This window comes from Pseudochaenichthys georgianus, chromosome 7 (assembly GCF_902827115.2).
Source record: "Pseudochaenichthys georgianus chromosome 7, fPseGeo1.2, whole genome shotgun sequence".
NCBI lineage: Eukaryota > Metazoa > Chordata > Actinopteri > Perciformes > Channichthyidae > Pseudochaenichthys > Pseudochaenichthys georgianus.
Window position 1 is genome coordinate 485,666 of NC_047509.1, and position 13,918 is coordinate 499,583.

The following is a 13,918-nucleotide window of genomic DNA, read 5'->3' on the forward strand; positions in this document are numbered from 1 at the left end:
TGGCATTCATATGAGAAAAGCTAGACTCACAAGTATAGGTACATCCAAACATTGTCAGTATAAGATATCCGGTGTAGTGTTAATTTCGTCAGCTATTTTTTTATTTAGTTTTAGTCTTAGTCCTGTGTTAAATTTCTTTTTTAGTCATATTTAGTCACCTTCATCCTGTTTTTATTTAGTCAAGTTTTAGTCGACTAAAAGTCTGAGCATTTTAGTCTTATTTTAGTCAAAGAAAACTAATTATTTTAGTCTACTTTTTGTCAATGAAAACTGTTGAGTCTTTTTTAGTCATCAGATTATCTAGAACATTTCAGTCAAACTAGTCTAGCCAAAAACAATCATTTGTCATTTTAGTATATAAATAAATAAGATTATCTTGTCCTTATTTGATGAAAGACAGGTTGAATGATTAAGCAGCTTTGCAGAGAGTATCTGGTTTGTGGTGTTTGTACCAGCTGTGTTATGGCCACATTGCTTCCCTTCTGATAAAACAATGCATTCGCTTTTTTTCTCCGCCTCATTGTAGCGAAAATGGGCCCAAATATCACATCGTTTCTTTCTCCCAAGCAGTGGTGGCTTTAGACTTTTGACGGACAGGATCGTAACATTTCCGTCATAATCCATTATTACCCGTCGAGTGCACAATGTATCACTCACTCGCGCTGACGGGGGGTATTCGGTTAACGCGAGTGCGACCACTGCTCCCAAGCCCTGTTGTTGCCATTTCATTTCCTGTTAAATAAGGTTAGTTAGACCACGAGTTAGACCCGAGTCTTCCTGACAGTTCATATTGTGCCGCTGCCCGGTGTAATTCAAATGTACGGCTGCGCGCAGCACAGAAACAGCTGCTGCCCAGCCGCAGCACCGGAAATGGAACTGCTGGGAGAAAAACTGACTATCAGAGATTTAACGTTATCTTTGATAATATTTCGTCTCCTCATTTTTCGTCAACGAAAGTAAAGAGAGATTTTGTCATAGTTTTTATTTAGTAAACTACATTTTCGTCTCGTCACTTTTCGTCAACGATATTGCATGATGATTTCGTTACAGTTATTGTTTACTGCCGTCGGTGCCGTCTCGTCATCGTCTCGTTTTCGTCATTGAAAAAAAGGTCGTTGACGAACATATTTCGTCATAGTTTTAGTCAACGAAATTAACACTACTCACAAGTATAGGTAGATCCAAACATTGTCAGTATAAGCAAGGCCACCTTCCTCATTGTGGGGTACTGATACTGGCTGACATGGTTAGACCAAAAGTCCACTACACCCTCAGACTGCAGGAGCTGTTTTAAAGCAAAGGAAGACTGCACATCAACCAGCTCCATCTGAAAGAAGCTCTCATCAATGCAAGATATTACCTCTTTTACTCTTACACAGAAGTCTGCATCAGGCTTGATGGAAAACGGGTCACGAGCAAACTGCAATACCTCAATTGGAATGCTGAAGCCTTGGAATCAGTCAGTAAAGTTATCAGTCAATGTTGTCATGAAGTCTGTCATGACGGGCGTTATGTTTGCTCCAGGCGATGTGGTCATAAATGCACGGAGTTTTGGGAAGTGCAGCAGTTTTGTCGTCATTAGGTCTGTTTTGAAGATCGTTAGCTTTGTCTTGAAGGCACAAAGTCTTTCAACCAAGTCAGCGATAGACTTTTCGCGACCCTGCAGTTTGCAATTCAAAGTGTTCAAGTGTCCAAAAATGTCACACAGAAAGTAAACATCTGCCATAAACTGTTCCTCTAACATGCGCTCCAAGAGGTTTGTAGCTCGTTTGCGCTTACTCGTGCGAAGGAAAGACACAATCTCCTGGCGGAGTTCACAGAAACGATCCAGGACCTTTCCTTTGCTGAGCCATCGGACATCGTTATGGACGAGTAACGGTACGTCCACACAGCAGCTTTTCAAAAATCTTGAAAATCTTGGAGCTGGGCGTGTCTGACAGCTTGGGGATTTTTTTGCGAGCAATGCGACCAACAACCAATCACATGAATCTCCCGCCCCCGACATACAAAGCAAAAAACCCCGGGGATTTTATGCGAGCAATATATATATATATATAAACTCCCCAAACAGGCGAAAACCCACCAGTTTCACCCACTGCCTCTGCCACCTCCCTCCATGTCTGGTTCCTCCGGTTTGTATCCCGTTAATAGTTCTGGTCGTAAAGAACCGGGTGATTTGCTACTGCCATTTCTCGTTTGGAATATGAGGAAATGAACTGGTCTGGCTCTCCCTGCTTACACGCGGTTTGATTGGCTAGCGCTTCAACTGTCAGATTTGCATAAACTTGTTTGATTGGCTGGCGCTTCCAGCTCAGCTTCAAAAGTTGAACATTGCTCAACTTTGGAATCCTGGAAATCCTGGACATCCTGGAAATCTTCGCTTCGCTCCCCCACAATGCAGTTCGGCGAAAAGCGAGGCAAAGTGACGTCATCCCCATTCAAGGTCAATGGGCAGAGAAGCGTTGGAAGCGGTGGAAGATTCTTCTGAAGCTGCTGTGTGGACGTACCGTGAGTCCGTGTGTTCAGCAAACGTGTCAGCAAGCAGCTGACCGAACAGGCGGTGTTGTAGGCTGGAGGTTGAGCGAATGAAATTCACAATGTTCCTGACAGTGTCCATGGTGTTTTTCAAATCACCACTGAGCTTTGCACACAACACAGATTGATGAATAATACAGTGTAAATACTGCATGTGTGGGGCTATGGCAGATAGACTCGCCACCAGCCCCTGCACTCTGCCGATCATAGCTGGAGCGCCATCAGGGACCAACAGGCACACTTTTTTTAAATCCAGTTGACGTTCGTTAAAAAACGAGACTATCTTTTGAAAGATAACCTCACCTGTAGTGTGTCCCTCCAACGGAATAAGCCCCAGAAGATCTTCCCTAAAGCGAACTCCGTCGAAAAACCTCACATAGATGCACAGCTGGGCCATGTCAGTACAGTCAGTTGATTCGTCCACAGCGATTGATATAAACTCTGCTTTTCGAAGGTTTTCCAAAAGCTTCCCCGACACATCCTTTGCAAGTAGTTCCACTCTGCGAAGTGTTGTGTCTGAGAGAGGTACTTTTTTAATGGCTGAAGTGACGCTGTCTTTTACTTTTTGGTCAATAACCACTTCATCAATGACAGCAAGCATACACTCTTTAACGGTCTCCGCGTCGGTAAAGGGCCTCTTCTGTCTGGTGTCCAGGCTACTTGCAGGGATGCTATCGTAGCTCTCTCTTGTTCCGTGCAAAAGCCACTTGACTCCGTTCAAATGATGCTAGCAGTCCCTGTACTTTCCTTCTCCGTTCCTCTGAGCCCACGGGGAAACTGGCAGAAAACGAGCCGTGATTTGAGTTGTAGTGTCGCTTTACGTTGTATTCTTTCATCACGGATATACTTTCGTTGCACAATGAACACACCGGTTGATTACTTGTTGCGTCTGGCAAAGTAAATACATATTTGTCAGTCCATTCATTCTGGAATTGGCGATTTTCCAAATCAACTTTACGTTTCTTGGGCTTGGAGAGAGACATCTTGAAGCTGTTACTCTCTGTTACTCGCTGGCCCGCGAACCTAGTGTGTAACGTGAGTTTGACTGAGCCAATGACAAGTGCGGACACAGTGCGGTTTTTTTGAATGAGCAGAGCGCGGCAGGCAAAATAACGGATTCAAAATAATTCAAATGAATGGAAAAACCAGCGTTTTTCGCCGCATCGTCGGATTTAGTGTGATCAGACATTAGTTTTATTTATGCTATTACACAAATGCCATTTCGATTTGCAGGCAACCTCTTGTGGGCCAGAACAAAGTTCTGAAGGGCCTGATTCGGCCCGTGGGCCGCTAGTTGAATAGGCCTGGCCTATAGCCTATATACATTGCACAACTCTTAAGTGTTTTTTTATTAATTATAAGAAAATTGAACTTATAGCATTCCTTTTACCAATAGCATAGGCTACTTATTTTTTATGTAATTTGGCCTGCATAACATAAATATTTACGAAGTAGGCCTAGGTCTATTCGTTTTCTTACCTCGGATCCAATTGCATTCAGGCGCTGAGACCAAATGTCACCGAATCGCCTCTGGATCGCTTCCAACAAGGTGGCTTTTGATGTTTTCACGCCATGGTCCGTCTCAGCTGTTGTCTCAAGGAAGTAAGAGCTCTAATGGATGGTATAACATCTGCAGCAGAAGCAGTTGATGAGCTGATCTGTTGCGTTAGCTCTTCGAATGGTGCGAGGAGGGAAGACATATTTTCAATCAATTTCCACTGATGGCCGGCGAGCGTTGAAGGCAGGTCATAGTCTGCTGCATAAGCAGATAGTGCCCGTTTCTGTTCAAGTAAACTCTGCAGCATATACAAAGTACTATTCCACCTTGTGGCTACATCTTGTTGTAGTCGTTTTGTAGGTTGGCCAAGTTGGTGCTGAACACTTTGGAGTCGTGAGTGTATGCTAATGGATATGTTTAAAATGGCCGACGATCCGTCTCCCTGCAGCTGTCATGTCAGAAATGCTTCGCTGTGACAATACGCCCTCGTTCACAACGAGCTGGAGTGCCATACAGGGTAGGCTGGGTAAATTCGCATCCTTCATGGCCTTTACCATGTTCTTTGCGTTATCCCTTAGAATAACGTGGACCACCGTGGGAATTCCCCAGGATCGGAACATCTCACAGAATGCAGCAGCCAGAGCCTCCGCTGTGTGTGACCCTGGGAATTCTTGACAATGTAGAACAACGTTGTGTTGTTTGAATCCTGATCAATGAAGTGCGCAGTTAAACTTAACATGGACATGGGACATGCACTCGAGCTCCAGATGTCACTGGTACAACTAATTGATGTGACATTGTCCTTTAAAATGCTGTCTATGTGTGTATACACTGTTTGGTATAACTGCGGCAGGCATACGTCTGTGAAATATTTATGCCCTGGAAGGATATAGCGTGGATCCAAGGTGGTAATAAGTCGTCGGAACCCGTCATCCTCCACTACAGAAAGAGGCTGCTGATCAACTCCGAAGAATCCCATTACCTTTGCTGTTATTTCTTTTGACTTCTTGCTGTCCCTGCTATAGGGTTCCTGCCGTTTAAATGTGTCACTAACTGTCAACTGAGTGGATGACAGAGTTTTTACTGACTTGGCGCTGGCTTGCCTTTCGTACTCGCTGTATAATTTGACGTGATGAACTCTCAAAGGTCGAAAATAAATGTGTGGTATTAAATTGTCGTTGTTGCGTTCCACCACGGGGGATTTCTGCTTCACACTCCTTGCATACCGCTATTCTAATGTCTGTTTCGGAAACCTTGAAATATTGCCAGACTTGTGAAGCCATTTTGTCAGTTTGTTTTGCCGTGGCATGGACAGAGAAAAGTGTTATGTATTTTACGGTATTTTACGGCATTTTACGTCATGCGATCGGCTCTCGCGATCAGCATGTTTAGAGAGCATCCCTAATCATAACCGGACTCTTACTCCGAGTTACAGCTTACTTCTGATCAGCAGATGGAGGTCGTCCTTTAAAGTTCATGAAGTCGTCCTTCGAGGAGTCGCTCTTTAGGGACAGACAGCTGGGAGAGTCTGGTCTCTGCTGCTGGACCCTGAAACAGAAACAGATGCATCAAGAGAAGAAGAAGGAGCTCTTCATCGTCCCACAGAGGGGAAATGTACATTCTGCATTTGATCCATCCTAGTGTTAGGAGCAGTGGGCTGCCATATGTATGGGCCCAGGGGGCAGTGTAGGGAACGCTGCCTTGCTCAGGGACACCTGGGTAGCACTTGGTCTTCTGGGGTCTTGAACCAGTGACTCTCTGGTTCCCAAGCCAAGTCCCTACGGACTTTGCCACCACCGCCCATACATTGACCCGCTGGAGAAAAACTGATGAAAATATGTTAACTCTAAAGTCACTCTTTCCAATGTAATAGTATAAATCGCTCTGTGTTGCCCAACAGATGAACCTTCCAGACTTTCTGAGTGTCCTCTATCAGCCGGTGGACTGCTCTCTATGTGAAGGACTCGGGAAGATGTTCAGAGTAAATCCTAAAAACGTGAAGTTTATCTACAAAGTGCCTGGCGTCTCTTCAGCTGCCCTACAGCCAGCAGTGTGAAGCTAACGTAAACACATCTCTTTAGTGGATAACGTCACTGAGTTCATGCCCAGGATGCTAACTGCAGTTCACTTAACGCCCAGCGACGTCGCTAATAACCAGGATTTCCTGAAGGTTACACAGAAGCTTCAACACAGACAACTACTGACTCAAATGGCTTTTAGTACGTTTTAAATTCTTACCCCCCATCAGCAGATTGAGGCTCCATTGAGCGGTCACTCTTTGAGGAAACACAGCGGGACTCAGGTCCAGGTCCAGGTCCAGGTCCAGGTTCAGGTTCAGGTCCAGGTCCAGGTCCAGGTTCAGGTCCAGGTTCAGGTCCAGGTCCAGGTCCAGGTTCAGGTCCAGGTTCAGGTCCAGGTCCAGGTTCAGGTTCAGGTCTGCTGCTCTGGGCTTCAACACACAGATGTTTGTTTATTTAGTTGTGTAAACTTACTAAGTACATTTATTCAAGTACTGTACTTAAGTACAATTTTGAGGTACTTGTACTTTACTAGAGTATTTCCATGTTATACTTCTTTGTACTTCTACTCCACTACAGTTCAGAGGTACATGGTGTACTTTTACTCCACTACATGTATTTAATCCCTTTAGTCACTTCTCAGATCTGGATGAATGATGTGAAATCTAATCAAGTGTTGAATCAGACTTTAGTTCCACCTGGAGTAAATCCACCAGCTACCCTGCAGTCTACAAAGTACTTCAGACTAGCTGCACCTTCACCAGCTACCCTGCAGTCTACAAAGCCATTCAGACTAGCTGCACCTTCACCAGCTTTGAGAACACTTTCATGATCAATCATTATAAACAGGGCTAGCAACTGTGGCCAGACCCGGCGTGGGCGCCGGGTCTGTGCCCACATCAAATGCCCACATCTGTGGGCGGGCATTTGATTTGCCAGGGCGGGCATAAGTTGGATCATTTTATTCAATGTTTACTGGTGTAGTGTTTTTATTTCATGATCATTAACTTCTTGTCCTGTTTACTTTAGATTTTAATGTATTTCTTATTTATCTATTTTGTTTTCCAGCTCAATCTCCACTATCCCTTCTCTCTGTTTATTTCTAAGCATGAACACAAAGCAATCTGTAAGACATGGCTTCACATGTTTTATTGATTCCTATTTATCAATCCATTTATTCATTTTATATTTGTATATTCATGTGTTTGCTTATTATTCATCTAGGTATCATTTTCATCTTCATCTTGTTCTTATTATAGTATTTATATTCTTCAATTTATATAATTTTTACAATTGTTTCATTTATTGTGAGCTATTTTTATCACTACTCCTGTTGACTGTATTTATTAAATTCCCTTTTATTTATTCCTCTTTGTATTTTCACGACCTATCATGCTATATTTAAATGATATAGTGTATGACCATACCTATATAAGGTATATTTATACATTTTATTTTTCAAAATACCAAACAGATCATTTTTTAGACATGCTTCGTTTCGCTCATTTTCGCTTTATTCCAAGCCCGTCTTTGAAAATTCTGAGCAGCAGCTGACCACGCCCCCCTGCAGAAGAGCAGGCATGAGCCGGCGAGAGTCACGTTACCGTGCTTGCTGTGATTCCGAGTGTGGAATAAACGTCATCTCAGAGCAATGCATGTGTTCAAGCATACTATCAATTTGATCCAGAAACTGACCCTGAAGCAGCGGAGGTTTTGGTGGAGGTGCAAAAATCTCGGTTGCAGCAGGACGTTTCTGAATAGTTAGCTGACAAGCTGTTGTCCCTATTTATTTTACTCTGTTACGATGCTTGCTCCTTATTCCGTTCATATTTTGGCTAATTAGCAAGAATGCAATGTGTACAGTTTGTAACGCAAAAACAGCGATATATATATATATAAATAAAGGGAGACATTCATATTTTCAGCATATATACAATGGCCTCATTGCGTTTAATAGTTTACAGTCCTTTTCTTCCAACATCCTGCAACAACCGTTGGAAAGTTGAATAACTTTGGATGATAAAAAGTATAACTCCAGCAATGTGTGTAGTTTCATGTGTTTTTAAAAGCTCAGTTATTGACTTCTTTGTGCAAATTGCGCCACGACGTCATTGTACTATTATATACTACACAGCAATGGCATAACACACCCATGTGTACGACAAAAAGGTCCACACACACAACCTGTTGCTAGAGGTAAGGCCTTGTCAACAACAACAGACCGACGGGGCTTTAGCTCAGTTCTTACAGACTACAATCACAAAAGCGTTTACATATAACGCTGGAAAAAACGGCACTTGCCTACAGAAGATTACGTTTGTTATTATAACTTACTCAATATGATTGTAGAGGATACAAAATACTAATAAATAGGAGAATAAATACTTGTGTTATCGCCTAGAGCGTGGCTGTACAGCCTTCACACAGATCGCCATTACGGCAGTATGTCTGAACATGTTAGCAAATGCCTGATAATTCAAATGACAAAGCAAAGACTGCGGAGCGTACAAAATAGAATTGTACAAAAATATATAAACACCTAACCGATTACTATTTGGGTTTGAGGCGACATTGATGCGGCGAAGCTACATGCTACAAGCTAGAGATAGCTTTATCAGGAAAAACACCGCTAAATAAAAACGTACAGCTTCAAAATTGGATGTGTCCTCGCTGGCCTGGTCCCGGATGGTTGGTATTGATCCCGGGTTTAGCATTAGTTTGGAGGCATATCCGTGTTGGACTTGAGAGAAGTTAATAAACAGCACAACGTTTAACTGGCTTAGACATCCTGGCAAGAGCAAAAACACAGATGCGACTGGGGTGTTGATTATTTAGCCTGCCGATGCGAATGAGAGGTTTGGCAATGCACGTGGCCGTGGCTCATTCCCCTGATAGGTGGAGAGTTGACCAATAAGCGGAGCACTTCTTTGTGACGTAGAAAAGTATTGGAATGTGGATCCGTTTTTTTCAGATCCGTTGCAGCCTCTTTTTTAGAGATTTGGCGAAGGAGGAAAATAGAGAGGGTTGTGTTTTCTGACACTTGGTGAGTTCCCTGGAACACCGGGGACACATATTCATGTATAAAAGACGTACAAAGGTGCATTTCGCATGATAGGTCCCCTTTAAATGTCCATGTTCATCATTTTATTTTTTATAAACGTTTTTACTCATCTTTATTCTTCCACATATATTATGTACATGTTTTTACATTTGACCTTTTCTTATATTTCCAAATGTTCTTCTTTTCTCTTTTGTATTATATATTTTTATTTCATGCTCTTTATACTCCCACATATATGTAAATGCCATTTTATATTTTATTGTATTTTAAAATGTTCTTGTTTGTTTAAATATTTGTATATAGGATTTTATTTGCTTTTATTTAATTAATATATTTTTAAAAGTCCTGCTTTTCAGCTCTTATCTTTGCTTTACTTTGTTTTTTAATGTTTTATTGTTGTATGTTGATTAACTGTATTAAACAGTTCCCCCTCTGGCGGCTGAGGGAGGAACATTAGTGTCGTTTTCTTTAATTAATAATGTTTACATTTCCACATTTATTATGTTAGTATTACAAAAAAAAATTGTATTATTAATGCATTCCTCTTTATATTTCCAATGTTTTACCTTTTCCCCTTTTGAAATGTCTATCTTTAAATACTTTGCTGGTCATGTGACGATAGAGGGAACACCCCCCTAGTAGTAAGGACATACATAAAGAGAGAGGAGGCTTGTTTGAGACAAGCAAAACCTGCGCAGTTGCGATCAACGTCTTGCTAGTGCGTTGCATGATGGTTAGTCATTAGAGGCTTCTCAATACTCAAATTTCCCCTCCTCGACTCCCCTCCTCGATACTTAGACCCGCCCACAGGAGATGCGAGCGGAGGACCGAGGAGGGGAACCGAGGAGAGAGGAGGGGAAGCAGCAGACGTTTAAAGAAATGAGAACTCCTCTCCTCTGAGCGGTCATATTAAAGCGACGTCCGTTCATTATTACGTGGCAACAGCTGCATCAGCTGTCGAGTGTTTTGTCATATTTTATAATCTCTGTTAGATCAGCTGAACATTGTTCCCCCACATATTTACTTTGAGTTCATTGAGAGTGCGGTATAATGAGGCAATACCAGGCTACAGATGCGGACACACACACACACATATATTTATATAAATATAAGCAATTTAAAGTATGAGAGCACTCTCATAATAACGTAACACAATCAGAGACTGGATATATTCCCCCCCCCCCCCCCCCCACCTCTCTCTGGTCGCTGAAATGGGGAATTGAAATTACGGGCCAAAAGTTGTATTTGCAAGTATTAAAAGTAAGGACATCAAACCAACTGAGACCCGTCTGTCCGCCACACCTACACACAGTACAACACACACCTACACACTGTACCACACGCACCTACACACTGTACCACACGCACCGACACTATAGGCCTACCACACACATGCTTGGAACAATCTTCAGCAAGAATTGAAACTGAGCATCTCATTCCTCTGCATGTTTTTAAAGCTAGGCTAAATGAAATGCTTGCTGATACAATGGGCACTTGTAAATGTCTATAACTATGTATCCTGTAAATATAATGTATAATGTCCTTATTGTTTTATGTTTCATGTGGGACCTATATGCTGCAGGTCTCCCTTGAAAAAGAGATCTATGATCTCAATGGGACCAATCTGGTTAAATAAAGGTTTGAAATGAAATGAAAACACCTACAGCTCCTAAAGCATAATCAGGCAACAGCCGTTGTGTATTTTATTGTGAAGCACTAAATGTTCTTAGAAAAATATGGACTCTTTGTAGATATCTACTAAACTAAAGCAAATAAAGAGAGTAGGCCTGTTATACTGAGTGATATATATTTTACACACTGCTCTGCTTTCTGCACGGACCTCACAGCTGTTCTCTCTGTAAACATCGCGTTGCGATGAGAGCAGTTTCTAAAATAATATCCAGGGGATGCATGCAGAGCTGTCATTGGCTGAGATAAGTCCGGCCGTGCGTCACGCCGCCACCGTTCCCGGAAATGCATCCGCGGAGGACCCGTGGAGGAACCATCAGTGTATCCTCGGTTATAGCTCCTCCAGAGAGCCTCCTCGACGCTCGATCCTCGGTCCTCGGTGTGCATTTAGAGAAATGAGACGTCCTTCAAAATGGCACGCTGAAATTCATTTCTGGGTCACTACCGGAGGACCGAGGAGTCGAGGAGTTGAGGAGGGGAAATTTGAGTATTGAGAAGCCTCTATTGTGTCCGACTTGCTCTGGAGGCTCGCCCACATGAGACTTTGAAATCTCGCGGGACAAAGACGCCCGCAGCCTTAAGAGCGAGGCGAGGCGAGTTGGCACAGTTGGGCTGCAGTCGGATAGTTTAAAAATCAGCTCCTAAATTCTAACCCTATCGTCTATTCCTTGACCTCTGAGTGAAACGTCACGGGGTTAAGGGATAGTGGATAGGAGAATTCAAAAGGACTTAGGAGAAGAGACTGCGGTACTTTAGAGAATCCGAATGCACTTTCACTATCCGACGTGTTTATGATGCGCCAGCGGACGTCATTGTGTGCGTCTGCTGCTGTGGGGAAACTATGGAAACCACAGTTTTCTATACAGCGGACTACAACATGGATGTTTAATAAGAACGAGGGACTGATGTAAACTCATCTAGAGACTCTGCACCGTGCTCTGATGCTGCTGCTTTGCTTTATGAACGTGGACAACAGAGAAACATATTCTTCATGACCAAAGTTGGAATTGAAATAAAAAAGGAAAGTGAAACTTATGCTCGTCCCCCTCTCCCTCCGGTCCACATTAATACAAATGATCCCAATACGTATGATTGTATGAACTAAAGATCTTAAAATCAATACAAATGTATGTATTATAAACGTTAGTCCTTAACATCTATCACTGTGTATATCACCATTCAAACATCTTTTAAAAGTTGAACAAACCCCACACAGCTCAGTAAAGACTGAAATGTCGACTTTATTTGATCATTTCAGTAAAAAAGTAACGTTCATATTTCTCTCTTTGATTATAATACTGATGAACGTTCAAAACAAAGCACTTTGGCTACTTACCACCTATGTTTTAAAATGCTTAATAAGCACCGTAACTCTCATGATATCATTTCTCCGTCATAATCGGTTGTTTCCGTGAACGGCCGACTGTTGAGTGACGGCAAATGCTGCGGCTGCAAAGCATTGTGGGGCAGCATTTTCGCTTCTCCTGTCGGTTAGGGAGGTCCAGTGGTTCCTAAGCTAAAGGAGGTTATAAAGGAAGTTTGAAACCTCCTTTCCTATCATTCTCATCATTCTAGAGAATTCGAACGGCACTTATCATGGCTGCCACTGAGGGACTTCCGGGTCATTTCACTCCTTTAGGAAGGTTCCTAAGCTAAATGGACTATTCGACTTCAGCCTTGCTCTCCACGAGCTGCGGAAGCGAAATGCTTGATGGGAAACGGCTCGCTGGTATCTCGAGCTGAGCGCTCATTGGTGGGTTTTACCACGTGCTGCTGATGAAGCTCTCCAATTGGCTGGCAAAAGTTTGTTGTTGTTTTGTGTCAGTTTTACGTCGCCACATCCATTCCCATTTTGCATCATTGTTCCACAATGTTTATCATCATGAAATTAATATCTATATATTTTATACTATACTGCTTACCGTTTTCATACTTTATATATCTTAGCATATTCATACACACTGTTCATACTGCTCACAGGCTGATATCTAGTGTATTCATACCCCACTGTTTATTCATCATTCAATTCATGCTACATGTTATTCTGTAGATTGTGTACATTACTTTCCACTTCACTGCTTGTTGCACCTGGTTAGAAGCTAAACTGCATTTCGTTGTCTCAGTACCTGTAATATGTACAATAACAATAACGTTTCTCTTTAAGTTAAACCAAATCATTAAAATAAAATCTGTTGTAATGTAATGATTTGGTTTAACTTTATTTATTGAATACATCATTTAAAATGGCAAGATTAAATCAAATTACATCCATGTTGTACACATCATAAAGCTTAAAGTGGCAGCTAAAGAATTAACACAGCAGCAGGTCTGTTCAGTTCATGCTCATGAAGCTTCATGTGTGCGGATCTGAAGGACTGATCATGTGTAGCCTGTCCACCTATCAGTTTTGCAAACATTAAGAGGGAGGAGCATTTCTAATTATAGAACCCAGTCACTGGTGTGGTTCCTCATCATGACTGAATTAACAAACCTATATAAAGCAATGGAGATCACCTTTGTCTACAGTGGGTCAAATGGAATGTGTGGTGCTTCCACTGCGTGATGGACAAGGAGACATCACTGTAAGTCTCACAAGACATTTCCCAAAGACTACAAAATGGTGAGTAAACAACTAAATTGCATTCCAACAATCTGGATATGATTTTAAATTATGTAAATTATTTTTCAGATAACAGTTTAGCAGCTGCACTTATGCAGCAAGCAAGGGCTGCAACAAATGCACAAGGTAATCTATCATTTAAATCAAAAATGGTATTGTCTTTTAATGCAAATCAAACAAATGACATATTCATGTTTATTGTAAACAAATATTTAATTTTCTCTCAATCACAGTCCCTTTAGATCATGTCATTCTCCATACAATACATGTGGGATTTCTATTGCATCCACTTCATCTGCAACGAAAAACGCCAACGCAATTTCCGCCATTGCAAACCCAGCCAGTCAAGCCGACTCCGAGTCCGAGCTGTCCGATTTAAGACGAGCTTTTTGACACCTCCCCCGGCTGCGATCGGCTACTCTCGTCTACTTTCGAGGTTTGTGTCTCAAACAAGCCTACTGTGTATTTTCCGGTTGTTTATTTTCAAATTCTAGCGC

General features: G+C 42.1%; 1 long non-coding RNA gene across 1 annotated transcript; it reads right to left on the reverse strand.

Moving 5' to 3' along the window:
* Positions 1-5,478: 5,478 nt before the first annotated feature.
* LOC139434167 (uncharacterized) lies at positions 5,479-12,632 on the reverse strand. The gene is made up of 3 exons (XR_011643582.1): positions 12,138-12,632; positions 6,272-6,482; positions 5,479-5,581 (listed from the first exon to the last, which is right to left on the reverse strand). It is a non-coding gene; the product is annotated as an uncharacterized lncRNA (long non-coding RNA).
* Positions 12,633-13,918: the final 1,286 nt, after the last annotated feature.